Below are 14,701 nucleotides of genomic sequence, written 5' to 3' on the forward strand. Positions count from 1 at the left end.
AAGTTTAATAATCTTCTCAGTTTTTGAATTCTATTTTTCTGTCATTGCGAAACATTCACTTGCGTGATTTTGTTTGTGATTTCAAAGTATACGTTATTCGCAGCATAAGAAGTTTTAATCACCAAACGCAAACATCCACAAACAGTATTATGTTGTCTTTTCATTTGTGTTGTTATGTATCACATATTGTGCCAATGCAAGTATTCATAAGGAAAACTGTTTTCAAGTATATAATATTAAAGTGAATGTTATTCTCTCGCAATGTTAATAGCATCATGTGACACTGAAAAAAGCGAAACATTTCCAGTGAATGAGGGTTTTGGTTTGTAGTCTGCTTAAGGCAGAAACAAAAAAATACCTATGACAGACCCAGGGGAGGAGAATCACTGAAATAATTTTGGTTACTCTTACTTTATAATGTTTGAGTTGCAATCGGGGCATCCAGACATTATTCGTACCGGTACTACGCTGCAGATCCAAATAATTGTTACAGAAGCGCGAATAAAACTCACTTGTATGTACTAGTTATTTCTGCTCGAAGTCAATGCGGTGGGAGCCAACAAAAGCGCACCTTCGAAGGGCGAGTTCCCCAATTATCAGTCAGTTCAAGATTCACATGAACTCAGCAAATGTAGTCTTCCTGTCGGTAGTCTAAAGGATAATTTGCAACATTGTAGAATACTATGTAGATTTATTTCCTGGTTTGATGCAGAATTATCCTGGTAAATTCATTCCATACTTTATTGACATTTAGATTAAATGTCCTGAACACTCTCTCTTAAGAGATGACAAAGAGGTAGAAAACTTATAGTTTTGAGTCGAGCAATCTCGTTCCAACAGAGGCTGCATATTACTTCACCATTTACGTTGCGAATTCTCCATTCGTAGTTATCATTGGGACAACAAGAGAGCGCTGTTTGACACAGTAAATATGTTAGCTTACAGTAAAGTGCTTGCCCTTCAGGCAGAAGAGTGCGTTAGTTTTCAGTTATAATTTCACTGGAAACAAAATTTTTACAACCTCTGTGAAAGTGCCACATTTTTTTTTACTTTTCTTTTTGGTCATCAGTCTTGTGACTGGTTTGATGCGGCCCGCCATGCATTTGTCTCCTGTGCCAACCACTTTATCTCAGAGTAGCACTTGCAACCTATGTGCTCATTATCTGCTGGATGTATTCCAATCTCTGTCGTCCTCTACAGTTCTTGCGCTCTACAGCTCCCTCTGGTACCATGGAAGTCAGTCCTGTCTTAACAGATGTCCTGTCATCTTGTCCCTCCTAATTGTCATTGTTTTCCACATAGTCCTTTCCTCTTTGATTCTCCGCAGAACCTCCTTACTCCTTACCCTATGAGTCCTCCTAATTTTCGACATTCGTCTGTAGCACCACATCTCAAATACTTCGATTGCCGTCAGTTCCGGTTTCCCCACAGTCCAAGTTTCACTACCATACAGTGCTGTGCTCCAAACGTATATTCTCAAAAATTTCTTTCTCAAACTAAGACCTATGTTTGATACTAGTCGACCTGTCTTAGCGAGGTATGCCTATTTTGCCAGTGCTACTGTGCTTTTGATGTTCCCCTTGCTCCATCCCTTCGTTGGTTACTTTGCTGCCTCGGAAGCAGAATTCCTTATCGTCATCTATTTTGTGACCGTCAATCCTGATACTAAGATCCTCATTGTTCTCATTTCTGCTACTTCTCATTACTTTCGGCTTTCTTCGATTTACTCTGAATCCATATTCTGTACTCATTAGAATTCCTTATCGTCATCTATTTTGCGACCGTCAATCCTGATACTAAGATTCTCATTGTTCTCATTTCTGCTACTTCTCATTACTTTCGTCTTTCTTCGATTTACTCTGAATCCATATTCTGTACTCATTAGATTGTCCATTCCATTCAGCAGATCATTCTTCACTTTCACTCAGTATATCAATGTCATCAGCGAATCGTATCGTTGATAATCTTTCACCTTAATTTTGATTCCCTTTATTTCCAACATTCCTTCTTCGATGTACAGATTGAACAGTAGAGGTGAAAGACTACATCCCGGTCTTACACTCTCTGTCTTACACCCTAATCCGAGTGTTTCGTTCTTGGTCATCCACTTTTATCATTTCCTTTTTGTTTTTGTACATATTGTGAATTACCCGTATGTCAGTATAACTTTCCCCTATTTTTCTCAAAATTTTAAACGTCTAACACCATTTTACATTGTCGAACGCTTTTTCTAGATCGACAAATCCTAGTAACATGTCTTGATTTTTCTTTAGTCTTGCTTCCATTATCAACCTCAACATCAGAATGGCCTCGCTGATGCCTTTATCTTTCCGAAAGCCAAACTGATCGTCATCTAACACATCCTCAATTTTCTTTTCCATTCTTCTGTGGATTACTGTTGGCAGCAAACTTGGATGCATGAGCTGTTAAGCTATTTGTGTGATAATTCTGGCACTTTTCAGCTCTTGCAGTCTTTGTAACTGTGTGGATGATATTTTCTCGAAAGTCATACGGTACATTGCCAGACTCATATATTCTTCACATCAACATGTATAGTTGTTTTTTTGCCACTTCCCCTAATGATTTTAGAAATTCTTATGGAATGTTGTCTATCCCTTTTGCCTTATTTGATATTAAGTCCCCAAAGCTCATTTAAATTCTGATGCTAATACTGGATCCCTTATCTCTTCTAAATCGACTCCTGTTCTTTCTTCCATCACATGAGGCAAATCTTCCCCTTCATAGAGGCCTTCAGTGTACTCTTTCCATCTACACTCCTGGAAATGGAAAAAAGAACACATTGACACCGGTGTGTCAGACCCACCATACTTGCTCCGGACACTGCGAGAGGGCTGTGAATGGAGGGACGAATGGAGACGTGTCGTCTTCAGCGATGAGAGTCGCTTCTGCCTTGCTGCCAATGATGGTCGTATGCGTGTTTGGTGCCGTGCAGGTGAGCGCCACAATCAGGACTGCATACGACCGAGGTACACAGGGCCAACACCCGGCATCATGGTGCGGGGAGCGATCTCCTACACTGGCCGTACACCTCTGGTGATCGTCGAGGGGACACTGAATAGTGCACGGTACATCCAAACAGTCATCGAACCCATCGTTCTACCATTCCTAAACCGGCAAGGGAACTTGCTGTTCCAACAGGACAATGCACGTCCGCATTTATCCCGTGCCACCCAACGTGCTCTAGAAGGTGTAAGTCAACTACCCTGGCCAGGAAGATCTCCGGATCTGTCCCCCATTAAGCATGTTTGGGACTGGATGAAGCGTCGTCTCACGCGGTCTGCACGTCCAGCACGAACGCTGGTCCAACTGAGGCGCCAGGTGGAAATGGCATGGCAAGCCGTTCCACAGGACTACATCCAGCATCTCTCCGATCGTCTCCATGGGAGAATAGCAGCCTGCATTGCTGCGAAAGGTGGATATACACTGTACTAGTGCCGACATTGTGCATGCTCTGTTGCCTGTGTCTATGTGCCTGTGGTTCTGTCAGTGTGATCATGTGATGTATCTGACCCCAGGAATGTGTCAATAAAGTTTCCCTTTCCTGGAACAATGAATTCACGGTGTTCTTATTTCAATTTCCAGGAGTGTATTTACTCTCTCCTCTGCATTTAACAGTAGAGTTCCGATTGTATTCTTAAAGTTGCCATCCTTCCTTTTCATTTTACCGAAGGTTGTTTTGACTTTCCTATATACTGAGTCAGTCCTTCCAACAACCACTTAATTTTCGATTTCTTCACATTTTTCATGCAGCTATTTCATCTTAGCTTCCCTGCACTTATTGTTCATTTCGTTCCTTAGAGATTTGTATTTCTGTATTCTTGAATTTCCCTGAACATTTTTGTACTTCCTTCCTTCATCGATAAACTGAAATATATTCATCCATTGCCCATGGTTTATTTGCAGTTACGTTCATTGTACCTATGTTTTTGTTTCCATGATCTGTGATTGCCCTTTCTAAAGGGCCCTCCTAGCAGGCAGATTGGCAGTCGGTAAAGAAATCCTAAGACAACTTCCGCTACCGTGGTTCTGTAACTCGTGGATCTAAAGGTGAAAATCTTGCTGAATTTCACACGTGTTAGTGCCTTCTTTTCTGCTTCTGACAGTTGTACTGACTTACTTGTAGCACTGAACGATTTGTTAACTGGATTTTATTATTTATCTGCCTCTACAACTACATTGCTTGCTTTCGTGCACTCCTGGAACTTCATTATCACTGTGTACGGAACATAGACACAGACTGTTTCGGAGACGAAAGTACATATTATCCTACTAATTCGTGACAGTTTTGGAGAAGGTGCTTCATTAAAAACGACTTATTTCGTAACGTTATCATGATAAGTTGTAATTCATTTGTTTTAGTACATCACATGCTCAGGGATTTGTCATTGGTGGGAGGACAGGAGCTGGGTGCACTCAGCCTCGTGATGCCAGTTAAGAGGTTGCGGCGCCATGAGCGAAAAACCAAAAGCACGTGAGAGTAACGTATACCGTATTTCCTTTCCTTTTATACTGAATAGTAGTTTTTCGTTAGTTTATTGAACACAGCAGATAGAAGAAAGGTAGAAATGATTATGTGCGACTGATGGCCGGGAGGCCCTATCAGGGGAAGTTCGGGCGCTGGGTTCAAGTCATATTTCAGGTGATGCCACATTCGGCGACTTGCCTATCGGCGCTGACGATGAAATGATGATAAGTACAGCACACTAAACAGTTCACGAGCGGAAAAAATCTCCAACCCAGCCGGGAATCGAACACGTGCATGCTGCCTTGTAGGGAAACGAGTTACCACTTTTTTTTATCTCGTTTTATTTGTGATTGTTCGTTCTATTTGTTCAGGGCGGACATTCCATGACGCTTGTTCAAGTTTATCGTGCCTCCATTAACTCAGATTTTTTATTACAGAGGGCGGCTAACCCTCTGACCGAACACGCTGAGCTACCGTACCAACTACCAGAAGATGAGACACTAAAAGTAGCAGACGCAGGTCGAGAGCAGATGAAAATAAATAAATCAGCAGCATTATGGTCTTCCACATTATCTGCAATAGTCTCACGATGTTCCAATGGTAATATGTTGGTAGCACTTTGTCCCCTTGCACGTTATTCTGTGTTATCAAAACAATAAAGCTATGTAGTTCAGTACATTAATGAGACGAGGGGTCTCGCAAATGATGTCACCGTTCGTACCACGACTGTATTTCGAGATACAATGAAAATAGTGATAGCTGTCATTCTTCGAAAAAGGTTACACTTTTCTCTCCCGATATTGCCCCGCATGTGTTTTGCTGACATAAGGCACTTGGAGTGAACTAAGAGAGAAACGATGTTGCGGTTGCTGTTAAGATCGGCCTGAGAAGATGTATGTCAATATAGTTCCCTCCATCATCAGTTTGATGATTCTTTGGTGCATCAAGATGTAACATAGCACCGGACCACTTCTTTTCATCGTGTTGTGCATTAAATTACTTATCTATCCATATCGATTGAACTTCTCCCGTAGTACCACAATTCTCGCGCAGATCTCATTTCCGTACAAGGCTACATTTGCCCTAAAAGACTTTCTATTGTTTAAATTTATATTCACTGATAATAGTTTCTCTTTTTCACAAATTATTTTCTCGCTGTTGGCAATTTCCTCTCTACTTAGGCCTTGCTGCGCAAATAACAAAACTCATCCACTACTTTTTGTGTCTCATCTCCTTATCTAATTCTCGCGGCATAGACTACATTCCATTAGCCTTGCTTTACGTTTGTTGTCATTTTGATAAAGTCATCAGGAAACTTCAGAGTTTTAATTACTTCTCCTTGATATTTAATTCTCTTACCAAATTTCTGCTTGATTTATCAATGCACAGACTGAATAACATCAGGGGTAGGCTGCAAGACTATCTCATTCGTTTCTTAACAAATGATACCTTGTCATTTTCCTTGTCTCTTATAAATTCTGCAATGTGGTTCCTGTAGAAGCTGTAGATAACATTTTTTTCCCTTGTATTTTATCCCTGATACTTTTAGAAATTGAAAGAATGTATTCCAGTGAACATTGCAAAAGCTTTCTCTAATTCTACATATGTTATATACGTAGATTTGCCTTTCTTCGACCTATCTTTTAGGATAAGTCGTTGGGGAAGTAATGCTGTGCTTGTTCCTACATTTCTCCGAAACCAAAAATGACCTTCCTCCAGGTCAGCTTTCACCAGTTTTTTCATTCTTCTGGAAATAATTTCTGCTAGTATTTTGCAACCATTGTTTACTACACCGATTTAATTCTTACGTTCTTCTGAAGTCTGATGGTATTTGACCTCCCTCATATATCTTGTACACCATGTGGCATAGTTTTTTCATGGCTTGCCCAAAGAGGTTTCAATGATTCTGAGAGGATATCGTCTGGTCAACTTAGTCCAGTCTCTGTCGAATTTATATCGCAGTATCATAGTTCCCATCTCACTCTCATTCACTTCCTCTTCCTTTTTCATGTCACTGTCTTCCAGTTCAAGCGCATTTCCCTTGTCTAGCCCTTCTCTGTATTTCCTCCACTTTCAGCTTTCCTTTCTTAGTTTGTTCGTGGAGAGATATGGTCAGCAATAAAGACTTAATATTGAAGGACTAGTTTATGTGGGGTATAGAGTCACGTAAATTTCCCTATGATGTCAACCCTTAATTACAATGTGTCCCAATATTAATCAACACATAAAGGACCTCTTACCAGTGTGATGACTATAACTATATCTTTATTGTTTTTACCTATGAGAAGCAATTTTTTTCTCCTTTGTTGAATTCCGATTTGCATCTGTAGCTGCAATAATTCACCAATAATGCTATCACTGATAAATCAATGCGTGGAAACAGACAGGTCAAATACGTGTAATATAAAGGTTTCGGACATAGGCGCAAACTGCCAATAACCAGAGGCATACCAAAGACGTATAACTATCCCAGTTTGATGTTGGCAACATATGTGGTAAGCTATACTCTTTCCATATGTGTTTCTAAAAGTGGATAAAATCCAACTGCAGCGTACAACACAATTAAGGCAATATACTGATGGATAATGTTCATGACTTTACTCATTACATATTAAGGTAACGTTTATGCGGATGACATTAAATCAGAAAAATTTTTGTTATAACTTACAGCAAATGAAAGTTATCAGACACAATAGCCAATTGTGCATGTTGAAGAAAGCTAAGATGATGTAAGATAATTTGATAAAGAAGAAGAAAATCGTTTGTTCTCAGTGTTTTCCCACTTCTTTCCTTTATCTTTTTTATGGTGAGTATAGAAAATTTTATAATGTGCCTTAAGAAGAGGGTATATCTCTATTTGAGCTTATAAAAATTGCAGGGATATCTGCCTGTGACCTAACATTAAGTTTTTTCCATTTGCATATTCTGTGTTTTTCTGTGAATGTAGAATCACAGGAAAACCTCTCCATTCTTTATAATATTTAAGTTTATTGGTCATATCTAGCATAGCAGCATAAGCAATTCTAATGATTTTCCTGCTCTAAATGCTGCTTTCTTTTAATTTCTTTCTGTAACAACACAACTTAACTATGATTCAAAGCCATCTTGACTTTGCCCTTCTACATTTCATTTGTAAATTTATTTTCATAAAATGTTTAAACCAACATTGAAGAGACTAACTAAAGAAATAAATTAAGTAGTTCAGGATGCATTTTTATTAACTACACTCCTTGGATTACACATATACATTGCTATAGGATTCCATCCAAACCAGTGAATACAACTGTTGCCATTTCAACAATATTTATAAAATTATATATTTTAATAAATAAAACATGGTACTTTTAATAAGAGTAGTATTTGAATTAGCAATAAAACAACATATTGTACAGTAACCATAGATATTGTACAGATATGTACAGCAGGTGGATACAGAAATACCGAAAACATTAAAAGTTGATGCAACTAAGGCACAGATAGAATTTAGTTCATTCTGTACCTGATTCTCTAACTTTACACATCATTGTAACATTTTAGTACTGAGACTATGCAAAACAGTAACATATTTAACATTCATATAATTATACATCTGGCAACATGTAAGTTGTTTCTTTAAATTTTCTGAAGCATTCCGTTTTGCAGCAGCCACAAGCATAAATGTAATAACTCTCTGAATGTCTGAAACACAGAAATTCTTCCACAGATTAATCTCTTTAGCCTGCGAATGGAAATTATACTATAGAAATAACTAAAATATTTCTGAATAAAATTACTAACTAACTCCTTCTCCTTTATAAGAAACAATGTGGAAACTAGGTAGTCATATGTAACACACTAAAATTATGAGTTTCATTACTGTAGGATTCAAATGAAATTATCTATAAAAGAATGCATTACAAGTACTTGCCAAGAATAAAGGAACTATTTTGCACTATTTTGTAAGGTTTGGATGGAAGAAATATATTTACCTGAATTGAAATCTACATGATACATCAAAACTTGTGTATAGTAGCATCGTCATATAATACAAAAAGTGTACCTAATACCACCTATTCTCTGATACTCTGCATATTTATTTTTCTCTGTGTGAGAAGTATGCAGGGCAAATACTTTGATAGCAATAATTTCACCATGGACAGTTTTCAGAAGGAGTAAATAATTTTAGGACAGGCTTAAAATTCCTGGAATTATAACAAGAAATTCAAACTTAAACCTTTATAGAGATACTACATTTTGAAAAGTCTTCCATAAATATGAACAAAGAACTCTTTAGAGGGCTTTTATGATACAGATACATATGAAGATTCCAACAAGTCTGTCACACATGAACAGTAACTATAATCTTACAAACCATGCTCATAAGCTATAAAATAATATCTTGAAGTATTATCGGTGTGTTTTAGAACAATTAGGTTGTTCTACTGTTTATATGGCTGATTTCATCTGTGTCCTCAAAGTTTACAAAGAGAGTGAAAGAGTGATGTACATGGAAATCTACAGAACACTCTTGAACTTACAAAATCTTGCACTGCTGTATAGTGCATTTTCTAATTGAACTTTCTGAACCTAGTTCATGGCTAAGACTGCTAAGTTAAATGCAAGCAATTCCTCATTCCCCCAGAGTCATTATTTCTAATATCTGCACATCATTCGTTACAGCACATGATGCACAGTGTCAAACCAAGCATCAATCTTGTGAAACTGAAGGTAGAGACTTTGTCTGATAACCAACAATACATGATCCAATGTGACTCTTCCATTGGAGCATTATCTTCCATCCAAACCTCACAAACTGCAAAGAAGTTTCATACACAAAAGTAAAAACTATATAAAAGAAATGAAACACATGGAGATGACAAAAATGGGTATTTGTACATTAACAACCACATCAGTTTTATGTGTTCGCAATTTCCGTGCAAACAGCACATGAGACATGACTATTTAACATACTTGAATACACATACACTAACTGGTGGACTGAAACACCTTTATTGCTATGTTTTAAGGTCTGAGGCCTCAGGTTCAAGATAATCCAACTACAATGATCATTTCTGAAACAACAATTTTGAGTCTGTAAAACGCTGACACATCTACAACTAGTTCAACCAACACCCAGAGAAAATACAGGATATTTTGTACAGGAGACTTCTGTTTTGTAGTACATTACTTGTCAGTTATCAGGGATACAAACTGTAAACATCAAAAACACACATTTTGTTATTTCACACATAGCAAGAAGTAGAGCTAAACATTTCTAACGGTACATTTTAAAATGTCTGACATATTTTTCTCGGTGTCAGAAAATTATTGTCAACTGGTTAACATGAATCACCATACAATGAACAACATTTTAATAACACTAATACTGAAATCTGCAAAATTACTACATTCAAATAACACACACATACACACAAACACACACACACATACACATACAGTCCTAAAATGACCACTATACTAGGGTTTTCAAATAGGCCTGTTTATTGTAAAGGAAAGAAAACTGTATAGACACTTACTGCAAAAGGCTGTAATCATATTTTTTAAATATCTATCAGCCATTATCTCAAAATGGGGTATTTTCACTCTCAACGTACCCATGAGAAGTATCTAGATGTCTCTGTTTTACATATGAGACATGATGTACCTGTTTCAAAATGAAAGAATGATACTTAAGTTAGGTTTTGTATGCAACGTAATGATGCTGTACTTATTAGTGTCACAAAGTGTCATTTAGATAGCTACCCATAAAAAGAATTAAGAATAATTTCGCTTATAACATTCTCTAAAAGGAAAAATCCAAGAATCAGATATAATGTGCATTTCTGTATCATACTATAGGCCATGAAGAACATTTTTTATCTGTTGTGAGAAGAGCAGGAAAGAAGTATGAGGAATTTGTAGTTTTGATGAAGGAATAAACTACAGATACCTATCAGCATTCTGCTGTTTTTGTATGGTAATATGTATTAATACATTGCTCAAGGAATTTCAGCCAAAAGCAGTGAGAAACTGAAACAAACAATTCTAAGATAAGCACTACTATAAATTAGTATTTAATTCAGTAATTCTAAGGTCTCAGTGGTCGTATCTACCACACACACACACACACACACACACACACACACACACACACACACACACACACACACACACACACACACACACACAGGGACTGATACTCGTTCACATAGACATATACATACATGTTTCACTTATATTTATAGCTTATATTGTCATATTTTATCTGGATGCACAGTGTTTGTGCACCAGATATATTATTGTCAACACAGCCTTAGAGAGTTGTATCTCACAATATACCATTTTAAAATAAAAGTACAATTAAACCAGCATTCTCAAAAAGATTCATATTAGTTAAAGATACAGGTAACTAGCTACTGACATTAAATCTCAAAATATAGTCATTCATTTAAACTATACAACAGTAGACACTCTTGTTCTATATGTTTAAACCACTCAGTAGACAACAATACCTATAAGAATAAAATATTTCAATATAGCTTTATCTTTCACAGGTGTTGGACCTGATAGATTTTAAATGTAAACAGAAAAAGACTCATTTCTATCATCCTTTGTGTTGCAGATCAGTTGTACCCACTGAAATAGCCAAAGAAATCATCAGTTACAGTAAAAATACTACATCACATTCAACAAATGAAGACTGAATGTAGTGCAGATACGATTTCAAAGAATATACTGTTATTAAGAAATCTGACATTACTATCCTGAATATTTTCAATGAAAACAATGCTAAGTTGATTTTATCAGAAGTGGCATTTGTATTTAAATATTGCTCTAATTTTTGGGTAATAAAAGTCTGTGAAGCTTATGGTTTGCTTTTAAACTACTATTCATTGACAACTCAGAACTCAATAACAGCTTGCAACATGAATAATATTTAAGGAACCATGCAAACATTGCTATGCATTTGCCTCAATGTAGCAGTCAGCTTTTCAAAGGAATGGCTAATGAATTTTTTCCACAAATATTGCAAGTAATAGTAACATTTATACTCACAATAAGAATGAATGAGGAAAAGTAACAAGTGGTTGTGTATCAAAATGTACAGCAATTATTAAATCAAAATATTAAATGATAGAGATGCAATTAGTTTGATGTCAATCATATTTCAATGACTTATTTGTTTATACATGCAAGAATGATATGTCAATAACAAACTCTATTGCAAAATCATTGGAAAATCTATGAAAAACAATATTACAAACTTAAGAATCCTTTATAGCATAGCTCCAATGTTATTTTTCAACTGCCTATCAAAAATACAATTCTGCTCAAACACTAAATTACTTAAGTCAGTTGTAACCATTACTAATATGTTTACTTGAGCTCTCCAGAATCACACCTAAAAATGCAGACTTCCCTCACAAAAGAGACTGAATACAGCAAGATACAATACACACCTATTGGGCCTATGTAATATATATATCAAAAAGACAGTTATGAAGTTGTTCGCTACTGTTGACAAAGTGGTACTTCAGATTTATCAAAAATCGATCCATATAATTACTTCTGTTCAAGCATTGTTGCATAATTGGGAACATTAGCATGTTAATAACTTCTGAATTTGTGTATTTGTTTTACTCAGAATAATACACCTGCAACACACACTTACTACAAGCATAAATGGAAGGATGATACAGTGTTATCAAGTTACACAAAAGAAGTTGTTGATACAAACAGTCACAGGGACAACACTAAGGGGAACATCAGTGTTGTCAATACTTGTGAAAACCAGAAAAGGCTGACAGGAAATATTTGTTGATAATATTTTCATACCGACACACTCAGTGGTTAACATCAAGTAAGCCTGAACATTTGTTACCACTTCTGTTCTGCTCAGCAAGGAGACATGGAAACTGTCAACAATCTGATGCTTCAAATACGACTGAGCTAGACTTTTCCGTGCAATTCAGGAATGTTAATCACAACTTAAAAAAACAAAAATATGGGAATTTGCTGTTTAATGACGTCAACTTTAATGAAACATTGCCGAATTTTTGTGAAGAGAATAATATGGAGTAAGATATTAGAAAATCATGACGTACGAGTATTACTCTGAATGTGTTTATTCCTTCTGCCATGAGCAATGCAGAAGAAGTCTTTGCTTCTTTTGTTTCTAGTGGCTATGTGCTGTACAATTTGAAACAAAATAGAGGGCCATGCAAACAACATAAAATTTGTATTCTTTCGATGCATGATACTGGTAGCATAGGAAATAAAACTGCAGAAATATTTTATATGAAAAGGAAGAAGGGAGTTTAAATCATCATTAAAAGCTATTTGCCAATGTGAAACTTAAAAATGATACTATCTGAAGACTGATTCCATATGTAAGGAGTAATTACTAAGGGAAACTCCTCCTGTACCTGTGTTCTACAAGCTGTCATCCATTAGTTGGCACTGGCCTGTAAAACAAGCAAATATGGTGCAGTTGAACATGAAGACCAGCGACAGAAGTTGTTATCCCAAACTCTGTGTCAACATTTTCAATGATACATCGTTGTGAGATGCAAACGGCAGACAAAGGGGTGCAACAGGTACACAGCTGTTTTCATAACTCTTCGTGGCATCTTCTGGTGGGTCAGTAAAACCCTGCCCACGTCTTAAGACCAATATTCTGGAAGATTGGCATGCTCCTCCGAGAACCACAAATCTTCAGTTGAAGTTTCTTTTTCAAATAAAAGTTTAGCATTTCAGACACAAAAAATGCTAAATGGACAAGGGATCACGATGGTAAGGGAAATCGCATAACAGCTACATCGAAAAGTATTGGTGGAACCTGTCCTTAGTAAGAACTTTTCTGTTTGTAAGCAAACAAAAGACTTACGAGAAACTGATAATGGGTTTTTCATGGATGAAAGTACCACAAGATACAGAAAAATCAAGTCTGAGAGTAAGAAATTCCAATATCCTTCTTTGGTAAATATTCCACTTTACATCTCCGTTTCCTCACTGTACACTAGTGCAACTTTCACCCAACTAATAGCAGATCACCATAGATAGTGCTCACCCACTTTTTCTTACCTTGGATGAGGCAATGTCGTCAATGGTTGGTGAGTCAGAAATGAAGTTGTGCAACTCCACAATATCAACTGAGATGTTAGCTGTAGCAGAAACTACATCAACACGTGATCAGTTACAAACACATTCCAGTTCCAAGATGGTACCTGGAAACAATTGTCTCAGCCGATGGGCGCGGCGACTAGGTATTATATTCATTACACCCATTTGTTTACTGAAACTGGGTGGTGAGTGGATTTTCTGAAGGGATACGATTCCAAAGGGATTGAGATTCGATTATCCGTCCCAAATATGAATAAGTAAAAAGGGACTACACCTTCTACTAAAGCTATGTCAATAACACAACGTCTAGCTTAGGAAAGAAATTTACAGAAAAAACTGTTTTACGTATGGGACTGGGGTTTTAAAAGGTGCCATAACAAAGGAAAAGACATAATTCCTAAGACTGTGGTGGGGAAACTGAAGCATCATGATCCAAACGCCCATTGTCTTAGAGAACAAAAGTATTCTCACTCACTATACGGTGAATTAATGCTAGCAAAGAGACAGTTTGAGAGGAGGAATGTCTAAGAAAAATGTCGATCAATGTACGATTCTTGTTGATTTTCCATACCTGAATCTGCAATGTAATCTGTCTGTCGATTGTATACATATGGGCTGCATTGCTCGAACAGCTGTGTGGCATCATTTGTCAGGATATACGTTATTTGTAGCTTTAGTTTTCATCCGCATGTCTGTCTGTCAATTGAATGATTTAGTACTCCTGCTCAAATGTTTTTGGCTTGTAGAAGCACGTTAGGTATACAGCGAGTATAACATTTTTCTTATGGCTCTCTCTTTTTCCATTTTCTAGAAGTCGTAGAACTAAAAGAAAATCGTATTGTTTTAATATGTTGTCATTTGAGATGTCCTTGTGCAAATATTTTCATACGCTTCATCACATGTTTTGGTACTATCAAGGAATGTCATATGAGGTTTCCTGAATTGTGCAATAAATGTTCCTCATATTGATGGCAGATGAGACTGTACGTAAAGGAAATATCTGTAATGTACTATGACTAATTTTAGATGACAACGATATTTCTAAGTCGTGTAGGAAATCCAAGAGTTTCTCAGTAATCGACATTTGTGGCAACACTTTAATTGAAATGTTAG

The 14,701-nt window shown here is 36.8% G+C and overlaps 1 long non-coding RNA gene across 1 annotated transcript in view; it reads left to right on the forward strand.

The window, feature by feature from the left end:
* LOC126278975 (uncharacterized) overlaps nt 1–11,171 on the forward strand; it is a 29,582-nt gene extending 18,411 nt beyond the window's left edge. The window contains exons 2-3 of the long non-coding RNA XR_007550773.1: nt 4,381–4,492; nt 11,088–11,171. This is a non-coding gene — a long non-coding RNA (uncharacterized LOC126278975). The remainder of the gene's footprint in view (nt 1–4,380; nt 4,493–11,087) is intronic.
* The last annotated feature ends 3,530 nt before the right edge of the window (nt 11,172–14,701 follow it).

This window comes from Schistocerca gregaria, chromosome 6, assembly GCF_023897955.1.
Source record: "Schistocerca gregaria isolate iqSchGreg1 chromosome 6, iqSchGreg1.2, whole genome shotgun sequence".
Taxonomy (NCBI): Eukaryota; Metazoa; Arthropoda; class Insecta; order Orthoptera; family Acrididae; genus Schistocerca; species Schistocerca gregaria.